This window comes from Nannospalax galili, unplaced genomic scaffold, assembly GCF_000622305.1.
Source record: "Nannospalax galili isolate Female #2095 unplaced genomic scaffold, S.galili_v1.0 scaffold206, whole genome shotgun sequence".
NCBI lineage: Eukaryota > Metazoa > Chordata > Mammalia > Rodentia > Spalacidae > Nannospalax > Nannospalax galili.
In genome coordinates, this window is record NW_008358101.1 from 8,585,555 (window position 1) to 8,600,211 (window position 14,657).

Sequence of the window (14,657 nt, forward strand, 5' to 3'; positions counted from 1 at the left end):
CTGTCCTTGAGTATGCCCCTATGTGCCCAAGCTTGTCAACACACATTACTTGCAGTTCACAGCTTCCATCCCAAAATGGCTCCCAATAGTCCGTTTTTCACAGCAGGCCCTGCCCTTTGGAGGAACTAGTCACCTGGGAGACACTATCCTAGCCATCACTCCCTCCCAATTTCATTTGTTCTTTTTTTAAAGCCCACTGGGTCAGTTTAGTGCTTACAGTACATGTAAGGTCATCTACTGGAGCGTGGGTATGCTCTCAGCTGCCACATACCTAAAGAAAACTGACTCTCCCCTCCCTCAGCAGACATCAATTGCCAATAGCTCCTCAGCTAGGGGTCAGACTTCATGAAACCCTTCCTGATTCATTCTGGAATTTTTGTCTGGCTTGATCTTGTGCAGGTCTTCTGCATGTACTCATAATCACTGTGAGGACATATGTGTAGCTGCCTGTTGTGTCCAGAAAACACCATTTTGCTGTAATCATCTACTGTCCTTGCCTCTTACAAACTTTCCCCCACCCCTTCCATGATCCTTGAGCCTTAGGAAAAGGGGATGTGGTATAGATGTCCCATTGAGCACTCTTTAGTCTCTTATCCCCGTCAAAATTCCAATGCAATTATTCACAGAAATCTTAAAAGAATTTTAATGTTCGTATGGAAACACAAAATACTCTATATAGCCAAAGAAATCCTGAACAACAAAAACACTGCTGGAGATGTAACCATTCCTGATTTCAAGTTATACATATATGTAGATCTGCAGTTACAAAAAGCATGGCACTGGCATAGAAACAGACATGTTGATCAATGGCATAGAATTGAGGACCCAGATATATCCCCAGGCTTCTAGAGCCATCTGAATTTTGACAAAGAGGTAAAAAAATATGCTTACTGGAGAAAAGGCAGCATCTTCAACAATGTGGTTAGTCAAACTACATACATACCTGCCTAGAGAGGAATGGAGTTTGATACACATCTCTCACCCTGCACAAAACTCAACTCCTAATAGATTAAGGACCTCAACAAAAGCCCTGATACCCTGAGTCTGACAGAGGGCAAAGTAGAAAATACATGCAAAATAAAGGTGCAGGAAAGGACTTTCTGAACAGGATCCGAGTAGCACAGGCATTAAGACCAACAACATAACAAACAGGATCTTGTGACTCTACAAAGCTTCTTACAGAAAAGAACTCCATTATTCTTCTTTTATTTTTATCCACTATGATTTAAATTCATGACTTTATAGATTGTTTTTCAACAGATTGTGTGGTTGTTTTGTCAACTTGTCACAAACTAGAGTCCCCTGGGAAGAAGGAACCTCAGTTGAGCAATTGTGTCCATCAGAATTGCCAACGACCAAGTCTGTGAGGCACTTTGCTATTTACTGATTGATGTGGGGGGGGCCATCCCACTTGGGCAGAGCCAGCCTTAGGCAGGTAGCCCTGGGTTGTATAAGAAGGATATCTGAGCAAGCCAAGAGGAAGAAAACGAGTTAAACAGCTTTCCTTCATGGTCTCTGATTCAGTTCCTGCATCTAGGCTCCTGCCTTGAGTTCCTGTCTTAGTTTCCTTCACTGTTGGACTTGTTATATAGAAGTGTAAGTCAAACCCTTTCTTCCCCAAGTTGGTTTTCATTAGTATTTTATCATAGCAATATAAAGCAAACTGAAACACATTGGTAAATTTCTTAATTTCAATATTGCCTTGTTATGATGTTAGTATTTGCCTTGTTATGATATTAGTGTAAATACTCCCCAGAAGTTCATGTGTTTGAATACTTGGTCCCTAGTTGTTGGAACTGTTTTGGAAGGTTGAGGAACTAGGTGAGTCCTGTGGGAAGAAATGGATTACTAGGGAACAGGTCTTAGGAGTTATAGACCTAGTGGTCTGGAATCTCTCTCTCTCTCTCTCTCTCTCTCTCTCTCTCTCTCTCTCCCTCACCCTCTCTCTTTCTATCTCTTTCCTTTCTCATCCTCTGACATGTGAGGAGTCTCAGCAACATGTTCCTCAACCATGAAGGTTACCATGGCTTCCAGGCCAGGATGGACTGTACTCACAACAATAAGGACAGTGTCTAGCACATGGCTCTAACTTGTTCTTTCTCTATTTTTAGATCTCTGTTTAAATTAAATCCTGTTCTGCTTATCACTTTTCTGCTATATTTTCTTTATTTTTTATTGAACTTTTGTGAATTTCATACAATAAAACGTGATCATATTTAGACCCTCTCCCTTATCTGCACTGTTATTTACCTTCACCAGATTTCATTCCTTCTGTTTTATATATTAAGGCTTATTGAGTCAAGTTTGTGTCCCCTAATGTCCGTTGGTTTGAGTCTATCCACCTGAGCCTGGGCAACCTACCTAGCATCACCCCCTTAAAGAAAACTAACTCTCCCTCACTGAGTTGTCGTTGGCTGAGGAACTCCTCAGCTGTGGTTGGGCTTCTTACTCATTTTTCCACTTCTATGCTGGGTTCTTATCTGATCTGGGTTGTCATGGGTCTTGTGCATCTTGTCACCATTGCTGTAAGGTCATATGAAAGTTCCTAGCAGTCTGGAAAACTGTTTCATTGCCATCTTCCACCAACCCTGACTCTTGTCTTTCTACTGCCTCTTCAGCAGTGGTCCTGAGCCTTTGGTGCCAGGGTTTTGATATAGGTGTCCTACCCAGGGACAAGCACTCTGCAGTCTCTTATTCTCTGAATTTTGGCCAGTTGTGGCTTTCTAAGTTAATCACCATCTGTTGCATGAGGAAACTTCACTGATGAGAGCTCTCTTCTCATTGTGCCATGTTCTAGACACATTGTTCATATCCTCCATTTAATTCAGTAAACTTCTTTCCAATCATCCCTAAAACCTAACCTGTTTTAGATCCTTTTCTTTTTGTTTCTCTTTTTTTTGTTGCACCCCTGGGTGGGGTGTGTGTGTGTGTGTGTGTGTGTGTGTGTGTGTGTTATTGACAATTGAACCTAGGACATCCTACTTGCTACAAAGCCACACAACCACACAATCTACCACTGAGCTACAGTTCAAACCATTATTATTTCTAAACTTTTTGAGACTGTTCTACTATGTTGCTTGGGTTGGCCTTGAACTCAATCTGTAGCCTAGTAAGGCATTGAAGTTTTGATCTTCCTACCTCAATCTCTTGAGTTGTTGAGATTACAGGCCTGTGCCTTGAGACTTACCTTAACTATTGTTTTTCATTCCTGAAATTTTGATTTTATTCATTTTGAAGTTTACTTGTACAGTTTTAGCACATTAGCTACAATTTATGCTAAGCATAGTCATTTTCTATTCTGACAAATCCCATGCCTAACAGTCTTGCTTTTGAAAATCTTTATCATATATTTGCTGTATGAAGTGCTGATGACAGCTAATTTAAGTGCACTATTCAGGTGCTTTGATCCAATTTGCCCTGTTGCCTTGGGTGTTTGTGGTTTTGATAATGGGTTCCCACATTAGAATACCATCTACAAATGTTCCTGGGGGGCTGACTTGATTTTGGATAGGCTACTTACATGTGATTCTTTCCAGTTCTTGAGAACAAAACCAACATGGGATACCTTTAAACTAAAACATTACTAATAGCATTTTTAAATTACCCAAATGCTATGAATTCAGTCTGCAAATTATTGTTTTCAGATCTATTGAGGATTATTACTACACGCACCTTCTCCCATAAATCTAATACCAAAATTGAAGGCAGGTAATTATTTTCCCAATCTTTTTCTTATTAGCCCTTTAAGGATTCAGCCACTTGAGGTTCACAGTCACTTATTAGACTCCACCTTAACTAGTTTTGTGTCCTGCCACTATTTGTCCTTAGCCTCAACTCCCTCTACAAATTGAAATTTTTTTGTTCATGAAATGTTAGAAATTTTTTTGTTCATGAAATGTTAGAAAATATTTTCAGGTTGCTAGTTCCACTTACCTGCCATAGTTATCATTTTCATTAGAATTTTACATTTAAAGTAGATAGATCAGCATATATTTTCTTTATAGTGCCAAAAAGAGAATGTGCTACTGTGTTAACTCCTTATTAAGCTAGTTGGTGTGTTTATCCATATTCACATGTGTAATTTGTGAATAAAAAATTGCTATTCTGCCTTCATTAATCATGAATAATTTTTCAAATTTCACAGAATATCTGTGAATGAGGGTAACACTATGAAACATGTGCTTATTTCTGTATCTGTGGAAGATCATCAAGAAAATACTTTATCTGGAATCTGTGACCTCTAACAGTCCCATATACTAACATTTTTCCACTTCTGGAAAGGAGGTAAAAGGAAACTCAGAACTCAGTGACTATGCCAGGCCAACAAATTCCCTGAGTGTTTCTTTTGTCAAGTTTAAGAATTGATTTTGGGTATATGCTAAGGAGTGGTATAACTGGGTTGTATGGTAGGTTCATTTTTAGTTTTTTAAGAGTTCTCCACACTGTTTTCCATAGAGATCACATGAGTTTGCAATCCCACCAGCAGTGAATGAGAGTTCCTCTTTCTCCACATCATCGTCAGCATTTGGTATCATTTGTTCTCTTGATCCTCGACACTCTGATTGGGGTAAGGTGATACCTTAAGGTGGTTTTAACTTGCATTTCCATAATTACTAACAATGTTGAACACTTTTTGAGATGTTTCTTTGCTATTTTTATTTCTTCATTTGAGAACCCTCTGTTTAGATCTTTAGCCCATCTTATATTTGGGTCATTTGGTTTCTCAATTCTTTGTTTTTTACTTCTTTTTATATTCTGGATGTTAAACCCCTGTCAGATGTGTCACTGGTGAAGATTTTTTTCTCATTCTGTGGGTTTTCTCCTTAATTTTTTGATTGTTTCCTTTGCTGCACAGAAGCTTTTTAGTTTAATGAGGTCCCACTTGTTGATTGCTGACCTTAATTCCTGAGCAAGTACTGTCTGATTTAGAAATTTAGAAAATCCTTTCCTACACCTATATCTTGTAAGTTACTGCCAATATTTTCTTCTAATACTTTCAGAGTTTCCAGTTTCGCATTGAGGTCTTTGATCCAGTCTTTGAAACTTAAAGATCTAGTTTCATTCTTCTACACGTGGAGATCCAGTTTTACCAGCACCTTTTGTTGAAGATGCTGTCTTTTCTCCAATGTGTGTTCTTGGCACCTTTGTCAAATATCAAGTGGCTGAAATTGAGTGTACTTGGGTTTGGATCTTCAATGATGTTCCATTAACCTATGTGGCTATTTTTGTGCCAGTACCATGCTGTTTTTAAAACTATAGCTCTGTAGTATACTTTGAGATCTGGTATAGTAATCCCCCCAGCATTGCTCTTTGGCTCAGAGTTGCTTTGGCTATCTGGAATCTTTTGGGCTTCCATATGAATTTAAGAATTTTTTTTCTAATTCTTTGAAGTATGTCATGGGGATTTTTATTGGGATTGCATTGAATCTATATATTGATTTGGTAGGATGGTCATTTTCACAATATTAATTCCCATCAATGAGCATGGAAGGTCCTTCCATCTCCTGGTGTCTTCCTCAAGCTCTTTCTTTAACGATTTAAATTTTTCATTGTAGAGATCTTTGGTGTCTTAGGTCAGATTTATTCCAAGATATCTTATTTCCAATTGCTTGTTATTGGTATACAGAAAGACTACGCATTTTTATAGATTGATTTTATAACCTGTTACTATACTGAAAGTGTTGATCAGTTCTAGGACTTTTCTGTTGGAACTTTTGGAATCTCTTCGGTACAGTATCATATAATCTCAAAAAAGAATGATAGTTTGACCTCTTCTTTTCCATTAGTAGTCCTTTAATTTCCTTCTCCTGTCTTATTGCTCTAGCAAGAGTTTCAAGCACTATGGTGAAAAGGAGTGGAGATAGTGGACATCCTTGTCTGGTTCCTGATTTCAATGGGAATGCTTCCAGTTTTTCTCCATTTAGAATGATGTTGGCTGTGGGTTTGTGGTATATAGCTTTGATTATGTTGAGGTATGTTCCCTCCAGTCCAATTCCGTCTAGGCCTTTGAACATAAATGTATGCTGAATTTTGTCAAAAGCTTTTTCTGCAACTATTGAGATGACAGTGTGATTTTTGTCTTTGAGTCCATTTATATGATTAATGACTTTTATTGACTTGCATATATTGAACCATTCCTGCATCTCTGGGATAAAGCTGACTTGATCATGGTAAATGATCTTTTTGATGTGTTGCTGAATGCAGTTTGCAAGTATTTTGTTGAGAATTTTTGCATCTATGTTATTTAAGGATATGGGTCTATAGTTTTCTTTTTAGGTTGTGTCTTTACTTGGTTTGGGTATTAGAGTGATGCTGGCTTCACAGAAGGAATTTGGGAGTTCTCCCTCTCTTTCTATCTTTTTGAATAATTTAGGTAGTATTGGTTGGAGATCTTCTTTAATTCTGCTGTAAATCCATCTGTGCCTGGGCTTTTTTTAGTTGGGAGGCTTTGTATTACTGTTTTAATTTTCTCATATGTTATGGGTCTGTTTAAACTGTTGATCTCTTCTTGCTTTAATTTTGGTGGTTCTCATGATTTTAGATATCCATCCATTTCTTTTTGATTTTCAAATTTGGTAGCGTATAGGTTTTTAAAGGAAAAGATGTCTCACAACAGATGGAAAATTTATTTGTTAATGCTATTAAGTCTCATAATTATTAAAAAAAGAAAATGAGAATGTAAAAGATGTTAAAAGGATATGGGAAAGGAGTATTTTCCAAAATAGACAGACAAAATGAGAAAGCCTAAGCAAGTAATGAAGGTCTGTTTAGGTTTGTTATGATATATAAATGATGAGATTAAAATAATATACACATAATCTTAAAATGTCTATGGTCATAGTTTAGTCAACTAGTTTAAGGAGCAAAATATAAATCTAGTTAAAGTTTATCTGAGAATATTTGGTTTTTTACCCAAGCTTTATCTACATAGCACACACTAATTAAAAGTACTAAACTGGTGGAACTAACCTTATTGGATGTTTAACAGCTATAGTTTGAGGCCTATACCAATGTGGTCAGAGAGACTTAAAGGAAAGTTTTTGCCCCTTGCCCTTCAAGATCCACTAAGTTCCAGGGGACTATGAGCATCTCTCAAAATGTCCTGTAACTGTGGTGAGTCACCTGTCCTCTTGTTCAGGAAGGCCATGGAGGCCCCATGAGATGGACTTGAATCCATGTCCAGTCTACAAAGAGGAGGGTCAACTCAGAGGAAACATCTCATTCATGCTTCCAAGTGAAGCCAGACATGGTTAAGCAGGACCTTTGACCTATCTTCATAGATAGAACTGGTAAAAGAAAGGAGCCAGGAGCTCCTCCCAAGCCCATGTGACCCTGAGGAACAGATCCTCAAATGACCTTAAGTGTAAAAGTAAATTGATTTATTTGGGCCAACTGTATGGTCTTAAACACCCAAAAGGAAAGTATAACCAAAGAGCAAAGTCATCAGTATATTTCTTTAAGAGTTCAAGGGATTACACTTCCCAGATATTAGGCTTAAGTCTATACATAAAAAGTTATTTAGACAATTATTTCTCATTGATAATTTTGTTCCTAGCCAGAAAGTGCTGCTCAGATGTAAGACTTCAGATCTTGGTCTCCAATACTGTAGTGCCCACCTGTAGCTAAGGGAGACAACCAGCTATTGTTCTAAAATGATGGATAAATTTGTTTTCTCCCCCTATCTAGAAGCCTTTGAGAGGGAACTGACACTGATTCTAACCACTCCAACTGCTATCAAAATACCTGAAACCAAATCCTTAATCCATCACTCTAGAGTCCAGCCTTGGAAGACAAAAGAAAAATGAAGAGGAATCCAATAGATGGATGCTTTGGAAGCCCTTGTCAAGAAATTCCAATGGACGCTCCTATGAACACTTGAAAATTGCTCTGTTCTGAAGATTTTCTAGTTCCCTGTCTAGAACCTGTAATGCTAATTACTCTTGCCTTTACTTCTCCTTCACATCTCCTATTCAGGATTCAAAGACTTTCTTTTCCTCCTCAAGATAAGAATTACACAATTTGGGAGTCTTTTAGATAGACCCACTGATAGGGTGCTCCAGTTGCCTCATCTTGTGTCCCTGTTCAGCATGGAAGAAGCCAGAGCGGTTTGTGCCCTGGTTCCCTATTGGCAATTTGGGTAACCCCTTCAAAGGATGGTGTGATAAGAATAGGAAGTAGGAATTCCCTAGGCAGTTAGGGTCAAAAGACCCCAAAGAAAAGTAACCAGTTTCTCGGCTAAAACTCACAATGTCCTTGGGCCTCTTAGCAACCTACTCCATTCCAAATGCCAAAAATGTGGAAAATATTTGGGAGCTTTTATCTAAACCTTAAAAGATTTTATGGTTACCTCTTCAGAGGAGGGCATGTTAGAGTAGCCAAAAGTCCCATAAAAAATAAATAAATCAAAGAAGAAGAAAGAGTACATTAAGTTATCAGCAAAAAGTGATGGGGAGATATGGGAGAAGTTGGAGGGCAGGGAGTAGACATGGATTTTATCAAAACACCTTATATGCATTTATGAAATTCTCAATAAGTTATTTATTTAAAAAAGAATTTCTTTTGTTCATGTGCTTTTCTTTGAAGTTACATTTACGTATAATTTATGTTTCTACTAAATAATAGAGACATACGATTATTTCAGTGTCCCAAGTGAGGAATAAATTTGCACCTGTATGTCATCCTGAGCCTATAATTTCTATTCAGAGAAAAGTAATAAAAAATGTCTATACATTCACTGTTTTAATCTATATATTTGCCATCTTGAGGGTGTAACTCCTTTGCCCACCTCTAATCTCCAAAGGGTCAGTATCAGCTCTGGATCCCAGAGCATTCCTATATTTGAAATATTTCACAACCAGTAGACAAATGGAAACAAATTATTCAATATTTAGATATTGGCAGAAGTTCCATTTGTTAAAGGGTAAATTGTATGTGGTGGACATTTCAGTAAGTTCTAGGCTCTAAATATCTGAAATTTTATTTTCACTATGGCATATTAAAAATATAAAGAAAAATTGAAGGACTGGGAGGTGGCTTAGTGGTTAAGAGCACTGACTGCTCTTGCAGAGGAACCGAGTTCGATTCCCAGCACCTGCATGGTGGCTACGAACCGTCCTTAATCCAGTTCCAGGGGAATCTGAAGCTCTCTTCTGACCTCCGTGGCATTGCATGACATGGGTGCACTCACGTACATGCAGGCAATACACTCATAACATAGAATGAAAATAATAAATAAAAAAATTGAGTTGTAGTTCAGCTTGAAGAAGGCAGGAAGCCAAATGACAGCAAACACAGAATATCTGCGGTCTGTACAGCAGCTCCTGGGTGCTGTAATCTTTAGTGTTTGTAACAGCATTAATTCTATTCCGTTCTTATCCAAGTATAACCACATTAAGAAGATATGTAATTTTGTATCTCTAATCATGATTCCATGAGGCTGAGGATATTGAATATGATTGCAAGATTCTATTATGGTTTATGATGTGTGTGTGTGTGTGTGTGTGTGTGTGTGTGTGTGCGCGCGCGCGTGCCACAAGTGTGTACAAGGAGTCCAGAAGAGGGTGTTAGATCTGCTGTTATAGATGGTTGTGAGCTACTCAATGTGTTTCCTGGGAATTTAGGTCCTCTGGAAGAGTAGCAAGCACTCTTAAGTGCTGACCCATGTCTCCAGATAATTCTGCCTTTAAACCTTAGAATCCATGATGTGTGGGGCTTGAAATGTGTCACAGGGACAATCCTGAAATATACCTCTAATTGTAGAGGACATTGGTCATGTGCCCTGACTTGTAAGTCTCTTTTGAGAGGTTTTGCTTTGAGGAATTTCCTTCTGTACCATTGTGGGATCACCGACATAAATCAAGAAACAAAAAGAGAATGTTCTTATTTAAGAACTTGATTCAGAAATGAGAAATTTAAGGAAGAAGGAGAAACTCCTTCCTTTCTGGCAAGTTTGGTGGTGAGTTGATTGGCTTTATGAAGTGGCATTACTTCTAAGACCATCTGCTAGCTAAAGAAAGCATCATGCTATTGAAAATAGTTGCAGTACACTAAAGACATGTTCTAGCACATACTAATCTTAACTGTGGCATCAATATTGAATTAGTTTTGCATGACTCAGGGCATTGTTCCATGCTTAGTTTTAAACTGGTTGTCTAATCATTCCTGTCAATAATGTGTGCAACCCAATATTCTCTAAATAAACACTTCTTAATTAATCAGAACTAGCTATTGCTTTTCTTACTTAGAACCAGGACTGAGACAGAATTTGATATCAAGAACAATACAAGTAACAAAAACTTGAATCATTTATAGCCTGGAAAGCTGATAGCTTTTGATAAGTATTGTATTTACATGAAGTATTTACATGCTCCACTTGGGATAAGGTCAATGTATCAATTGAAGTCTAATGTTAAAGAAAATATGAACTGAGTTAGGCAAGGGCTAAGTTAGTAAAGTACAAGGACCAGAGTTTGGATCTTTAGTGCTCATTTAAAAGCCTGGACATGATATCATGTACCTGTAATCCAACACTGGGGAACCAGAGACAGAGGGATTTGTAGAGCACCATGGTGAACAGGGTCAGTGAGAGATCCTACCTCAAAATATAAGGTAAAAAAACAACTGAAGAAAATAACTGACATCAACTTCTAGCCTCCATATGCACATACACACACGTGCATCCACACACATGTGCCCACCCCCAAATCACAAATTAGGCAAAACATTCTAAAATTCTGAGTGGGAGCCTGGCCCAACTTCCTGATTTCAGTAAATTCATGTAAGAGAGAGATGTTAAGTCAAACTAGGGCTACCTGTTGTAGAACCAGACCAAAGACAATACTGTTTTTTAAAGGGAGCTCCGTGGGTATGATGGAAAGGTCTGTGATAATGGCCTTGAATATTTGTCAAGCCATCACTGGTGGCTGAAACAAGACCTGATAAAAGAATTGGCTACTAATCAGTAGTTCTAGGACTAGATAAATAAAACTATTTCTGAAGCAATTCTAGTAGGAATTCTCAGCTAATAATACAAGTTGCCTGCTGGTAGAGATCACAGTAAGGACATTTATTATTTTGTACTGCCTCAAGTTATTGACCAAAGTATAGCCAGAGGGCTGGAGAGATGTTAGGAAAGTGGCATGCGTTTTGTCTTAAGGAGTAGTGCTGCACATAGTGCTTCTGTCTATGGTTTCTAGCACGCAGAATTCACTAGAAACTAATGGAGTGCCCACAGTAATTTATGGCTGACAATAGCCTGTTGAGTCCTTAAATGCAATGTCAGCTCCCAAGTTTGCATCAACAGGACTTGGGTTACTAAATTAAAGCAGCTTTGTAGAAGTGCAATCTCCTGTCAGTGTGATATTCCTGGATGTAGACATACTAATTGGAAAAGTCAGATTCCTCCAAGGCTAGAGCAATGGGATAGCTGGGATATGGCTGACTGAAGGAATAAAGAAATTGTCTCTTCCTCAAAGGTACTCTATCTGGTTCTACCATTCTATGTCTTGTCTTGTTTTACTTTTTCTTCTGTCCTAAATGAGAAGTCTCAGTATTATTTTTCTGTTTCTTGCCTCAATATTTTCATGAAATGTGTTCAGTGTACTTGCTTATTAAAAAGATTTATGTTGTTGGCCAGGGTGGCCAAAGGGACTCCCAGATAGTAACCCAGCATAGAACTGGGAAAATGAACAGCAGACCCCAATCTTATCCAAAGGAATATTGACAACTGATTACAGCTAGATGAGGAACAGCTGTAGAACAAAGACCTCTAGATAGGCTGACTAGATTCACCAGAAGGGCATGTAGTGGGGAATGGCTGGGGGTGCCGACAACACAGCAGACAGTAGCAGGGATATCAGAGTATAAGGGCTTTAATGGGGGCCGGGAGGCTATGGGAGGGTGCTATCTGGGAAGTGGGTGTAAAAATAAATAAATAAATAAATAAAAATTCTCTAACCTAGCTATGCATAAAACAAGTAAATAAAAAATAAATTAAAAAAAGATTTATTTTATTTTTAATTATGTATATGTGCCTGTGTCTGCGTTTAGATATGTGGCATGGGGTCCTGTGGAGGGAAGAGGCACTGGATCCCTCTGAAACTGGAATTATAGGTGGTGGTGAGCAAGGTGACATGGATGCTGGGCACTGAACTTGGGTCCCCTGCAAGAGCAGTATGTGTTCTAAACCACTAAGCCATGTCTCTAGCCCAGGGCACTTGGTGTGAAGGTACTGGCCTGCTGGAACATACATTTAGAGCTGATGAAGAATGTCCTGCATCCAGAAGTCCCTCAACTGTGAGGTTAAATACGTATATTGATGAGATTAGGAGGGTGTGTGTATTCTTTATGTAATTGAGCAACTGTACAGATGTTGGGCAGTCAAAGGGGTAGACAATAGTAGACATTGTTCATTCTCCTTTCATTCCTCCTTTAATTGAATGAACTTCATTTATTTTCCAATGTGTCCAGCTAAAATGATTCATTTTTCTTATCTTACATACAGTTATGATTGTCAATGTCAGCTGATGAGATAAGGGTAGATATTCCTCAGGAAGACAGGTTTTCTAAGTAAAGGGCAAAGTCCAGGTTTTCCTTATTCCACTGTTACTGAGTTGATAGTGTCAGAACCTGGGTCCTGGCAACCCTAACAAGCATGATTTGACTACCTGCCCTCAGTAGGCCAGTTATAAAAAGAAGTGGTAAAAAAGTATTAAAAGGAGATTTATCCAATATAGTCCCATTGGGAAGAGGATCAACCCTTACTTCCATCTTTGTGTCCTGACATGAGGTTGGGTTTGAATAGCAGGCAGGAAGCATGCACAGCAAAGCAGTGCTCATTTAGGAGTGGTCCTGCCTGTCTTCAATGTCTGGCTCCAGTTTCTCATGCAAAGTAGTCAAACAGTTGTCAGAACTTTGTGAAAACTCTTTCCGAGACATAGATCACCCTCTCCCTGCACTAGGCTCTCAGCTTTTTACTTCATCCAGCATGAGACCTCTGGGAAAATTCGACTTTCTTAGGGTCCATTGTGTCAATAATCTGATAGCCAAAGAGAGGGGCACAAGCCTCTCTTTAGAACTCTAGGATGGTTACATCATCTAGAAATCAGACATAATGTCTGGAGATACAACAGCCATATTTATGATGATGAGTTTTAATGACAAATGTTTAGAAGGGAGAACTGGTAAACAGAAAGGGAGCTCTTGATGGCTTCATAGAGGCATGCCTGCCTGACCATCTTCCCTGATTTAAAGAAATGGAACTTCCTTAACAGTGTTTTGACGGTTCTTGTTTAGAGATGAATGTATTCCTAACAAATATACTCTCAGCATTCCAAGTCCATAGAAGGAAGGTGTCTGTACCTTACTGTAAACAGAGATGCCAGGTCAACTTCATACTTCACTAGTAAGTGATATTTCCTTCATCTTTCCTGTGATTTTTAAATTATGAGAACATATTAATTGCACATAATAGGTTCATCATGACAATCTAGTACATGAAAGTGTTAGAGTTTGATCATATTCATCGTTGGGTTCTGTTTTTAAAACCAAAGTAAGTGATCAGTATTTTGTTTTCTTTTTGGTCTTTTTGAGACAGGGTCTCCCTGTAGCCCCAGCTGGCCTGGAACTCACTATGTAGACCAGGCTGGCCTCGAACTCACAGAAATCTGCCTGCCTCTGCCTCCCAAGTGCTGGGATTAAAGGCATGTGCCACCATGCCTGGCAAGTGATCAGTATTTATGGAGCTTTGCTATCATGGCCTTTTCTTTGCTTATAAATGTGGCTGTTAGTAACATTCCCAAGTAGGTAATCTTTAGCATTATTTCTGAGTTGAGGGGCTGTTATGAATGTTAAGGTGTCAATCTCCAGAGTCAGTCATTATTCAATTCCCTACTGACCTATTATTGTTTGTATCATCCTGAGTAATCACTTTACATTTTGGTACTTATTGTTATACCTCAAAACTGGGAAGAGTACCAACGTAAGACTTCACAGAATGTTAGAAAGCATATTAGAAAGTATTGTTCACTTTTTTTTCAAGAGTTAAAATTTTGAATGTGGAATATATTTCAGTGTTTCACCTTTAGTTAAGAGAGATCTAAGCTTCACCCAAAATCTAATATTGAATAAGTATTAAATAGATGAGGTTGTGTGATAGCACTGGGGAAGGAGTCATGGAGAGGACTCAGAACAGAAACTTAAAAACATGTAGGATATAGGTGGTGGAGAAATGGCTCAGTGGTTAAGAACACTGGTTGCTCTTGCAGAGGACCTGGGTTGGGTTCCCAGCACCCACATGGTAGCTAACAACTGTCCATAACTCCAGTTCCAGGGGACCCTCTGCCCTTTTCTGGCCTCCATGAAATTATCTATAGAAAGCATATTTTTGGTTTAGCAAACAAAGTTTATATACATGCAGGCAAAATACTCATATTCATAAAATAAAGAATAATTAAAAACAGAAAATATGACCAAGAGATTGAGATTACTTAGAGACATGTATATTAATGTTTTCATGTATTTACCTTAATATTTAATTTAGTTTTGGAGCTACAAAGAACATCATAAACTGTATAACTTCATAATGCTGAATTTGCCAGTTAATATTGTCATCTATAATAAAAAATTAATGCATAGATAACTATTTCAACAAGTTGTGG